Source organism: Bison bison, unplaced genomic scaffold (genome assembly GCF_000754665.1).
Source record: "Bison bison bison isolate TAMUID 2011002044 unplaced genomic scaffold, Bison_UMD1.0 scf7180017864473, whole genome shotgun sequence".
Classification (NCBI taxonomy): domain Eukaryota; kingdom Metazoa; phylum Chordata; class Mammalia; order Artiodactyla; family Bovidae; genus Bison; species Bison bison.
This window is the reverse complement of record NW_011495034.1, coordinates 11,984,734-11,988,500: the sequence shown is the minus strand read 5'-3', so window position 1 is coordinate 11,988,500 and position 3,767 is coordinate 11,984,734. Positions and strand designations below refer to the sequence as shown.

Below are 3,767 nucleotides of genomic sequence, written 5' to 3'. Positions count from 1 at the left end.
AGCTCCTGGTCTTGTTTTTGCTGACTGTATAGAGCTTCTCCATCTTTGGCTGCAAAGAATATAATCAATCTGATTTTGGTGTTGCCCATCTGATGATGTCCATGTATAGAGTCTTCTCTTGTGTTGTTGGAAGAGGGTGTTTGTTATGACCAGTGCGTTTTCTTGGCAAAACTCTATTAGTCTTTGCCCTGCTTCATTCTGTATTCCAAGGCCAAATTTGCATATCACTCCAGGTGTTTCTTGACTTCCTACTTTTGCATTCCAGGGGGAGCCTGGTGGGCTGCTGTCTATGGGGTCGCATAGAATCAGACACGACTAAAGTGACTTAGCAGCAGCAGCAGCCCCTATAATGAAAAGGACATCTTTTTTGGGTGTTAGTTCTGAAAGGTCTTGTAGGTCTTCATAGAACTGTTCAACTTCAGCTTCTTCAGTGTTACTGGTTGGGGCATAGACTTGGATTACTGTGATATTTGAATGGTTTGCCTTGGAAACGAACAGAGATCATTCTGTCATTTTTGAGATTGCATCCAAGTACTGCATTTCAGACTCTTTTATTGACCATGATGCTTACTCCATTTCTTCTGAGAGATTCCTGCCCGCAGTAGTAGATATAATGGTCATCTGAGTTAAATTCACCCATTCTGGTCCATTTCAGTTCACTGATTCCTAGAATGTCAACATTCACTCTTGCCATCTCTTGTTTGACCACTTCCAATTTGCCTTGATTCATGGACCTGACATTTCAGGTTCCTATGCAATATTGCTCTTTACAGCATTGGACCTTGCTTCTATCACCAGTCACATCCACAGCTGGGTATTGTTTTTGCTTTGGCTCCATCCCTTCATTCTTTCTGGAGTTATGTCTCCACTGATCTCCAGTAGCATATTGGGCACCTACTGACCTGGGGAGTTCCTCTTTCAGTATCCTATCATTTTGCCTTTTCATATTGTTCATGGGGTTCTCAAGGCAAGTATACTCAAGTGGTTTGCCATTCCCTTCTCCAGTGCACCACATTCTGTCAGATCTCTCCACCATGACCCGCCCGTCTTGGGTTGCCCCACGGGCATGGCTTAGTTTCATTGAGTTAGACAAGGCTGTGGTCCTAGTGTGATTAGATTGACTAGTTTTCTGTGAGTATGGTTTCAGTGTGTCTGCCCTCTGATGCCCTCTTGCAACACCTACCGTCTTACTTGGGTTTCTCTTACCTTGGACTTGAGGTATCTCTTCACGACTGCTCCAGCAAAGTGCAGCCATTGCTCCTTACCTTGGCTACAGTCCATGGGGTTACAAAGAGTTGGGCATGACTGAAGTGACTTAGCACAGCCCAGTGATAGAGGCAGGATGCCTACCTGTATTCCTACCCTTATATTCCTGATGCTGTGATGGACTCTCTGAGTGTAGGATATTACAGATGATAATTATCTTCCAACAGGTGTTTTTAGTCTACTTAGAGAGAAGAGATTATGTAAGTTGAAAGGTAAAGGGACCCTCTCAGAGTAAGAATTAAACAGCAGCAGAGCCAGGCAGGGAAGTTGCCCACTGCTAGGTGCAGTGAACCATGCTGTGAGAGGCACGTGGACAGAGGGGTTTAGCCTGGAGGAGCCCCGTGTGAGCTGGGACTGGAGTCTGTGGCTTCCAGTACCTCACACAGGTACTGAATGATATCTCCACATCACCACCTCCACTCACTTCCTCTTGACATTCCCCCTCCTTCTGTTGTCACTTTGTTGTCTTCAGCAAGGCTGGTAGCAAAGTTCACGTCCTCCCACCACAACACCTGCTGCCTCCGTTATGCAAATGAAATTTCCAGGGAAAACAGAAAATGTTGCAGCTGTGCTGTCGGCCAGTCTGCTTAACTTCCTCTCAAGTGACTGCTGCTACCCCATTTCCTGATTTGCTGCCCTATTTTATTTGATCTGTATTACTGCCAATCCACGGGCTTCCCCGATGGTGCAATGGTAAAGAATTTGCCTGCCAATGCAGGAGACACAGGAGATGCAGGTTCGATCCCTGGGTCAAGAATCCCCTGGAGTAGGACATGGCAACCCACTCCAGTATCCTTGCCTGGGAAAATCCACAGACAGAGGAGCCTGGTGGGCTACAGTCCATGGGGTCAAAAAGAGTCGGACACGAGTCAGCGCGCTCTGCGCGCGCGCGCACACACACACACACACATTGCCAATCCACAGCAGTTCCCTCACCTTTTCCCATTAGCATCTCTTCTTGAATGTAGAGTTATTGACAGTATTTCTTTACGACTGACTTAGAAATCTCTGCGTGGAAATGGGCTGAGAAGGACTGAGTCATGCATGATCTAAGACAACAATGACAGGAAGTATAAGTTGAGCTGACCTTTGACAGCAATGAGAAAGTAATCCATGACCTCAGCTTTCAGTCCAAGGTATTTAATACGCATCCACCGGAAGCCCCAGCTCACATCTCCAAGTCTTCTCCATGGGGGCTCATTTGAGGGATGGCTGCAGTCCAGTCCTGCGTTTCCAGGAAATGAGACTTCAGTTCCTTATGGTGTTAATTTAAAAGAAAGGCATGTTGATGGTTCTTGAAAGGGGAAGAGCATTTGAAAAAAAGATGCTGAATGAAAAGATAGAAAAATCCATAACCCATTTTCATTTTTAGTCCTCTGGTACCCGCCACTGCAAAACTGAAGCTGTGAAATTGTATTCTTTGAGCAGGTGGCAGAACATCTATATTTCCGAGCTCCTCTGTTTTTCTTGAGTTCACCAAACTCTTTGGCTCTGGGAATGCCTTCAGGGCACAGATTTGAAAACAAAAGTGTGTTTACAAATTCACCCTCACCACCAGTTGTAATATTACTATATTTTCCCAGGAGAATTTTTATTTATCGCTGCCTTTGGGATAGTGCCAGGGACAAACACACTCTAAAATATATCAGGGTTCAGTAGTTTCCTGTTAATTTGAACTATCATCAGAGTAGAGTTGGAGAAAATTATATAGTTAAGAAGCCATCTGGAGAGACAAGAGATGCAAAAGACCAAAGAATATAAAAGGAATAGAGAGATGGTCCTGAACGTTAGGAGAATGACCAGCATTGCTACCTGGGAATAACTGGATTGATTCTAAGCATGGAGGCTAACTGGGAAGTCCCAGTGCTGGACAAGAAACTTGAAAATTCTTTTCTTTCTGCTCAGATGTTTCTTTCAGCTGTCCTCATTCTGTTCAGGCCGTGTAGCCTGGGTCTTTTGAACAGTGAAGGAGTAAAACAAAGAGCAATGATGAGACGAAAGACAAGGGACAGGCTTGGCCAGGGAGGGGGCACCCGCAGCCAGCTCCTAAAACGAGAGAAGGAAAGTCAAGAATGAAGACATCTTTGAGTCTGTTTACCAACAGCCTTTGACTAATTCTACAAACAGTCAAACCAACCACAGTGTGCAGCTGGTCAGCCCAGCCCGCTGCTGGCCATGGTTTGGACTGATGTTAATCACTACGACTGCACACCTCCTCTCTCTGAGTGACTCGTCTGAGTTGTACCCTTGGCACAGTAGGAGATGCTTTCAATATCCAAAATCATCAGGTTTGTGGCATGTGTGTATGTGTGTGTATATGTGTGTGTGCACATGCACAGGCTCACAGGGGCCACAAATTATAGGAGAGAGAAATTTTCAGCCCAGTCAGATTTGGCCTTCGGTATTATTCTATTTTGGCTTGTGGAACAAGCTTTATTTCTAGTTTATGTTTTAAATTCTTTAAAAATTTTTTTTCTTCCATTTTAATGTGAAAAATGTGA

General features: G+C 44.8%; 1 long non-coding RNA gene across 1 annotated transcript in view; it reads right to left on the bottom strand.

The window, feature by feature from the left end:
- LOC105004248 overlaps positions 1-2,755 on the bottom strand; it is a 15,782-nt gene extending 13,027 nt beyond the window's left edge. The window contains exon 1 of the long non-coding RNA XR_827198.1: positions 2,354-2,755. This is a non-coding gene — a long non-coding RNA (uncharacterized LOC105004248). The remainder of the gene's footprint in view (positions 1-2,353) is intronic.
- Positions 2,756-3,767: the final 1,012 nt, after the last annotated feature.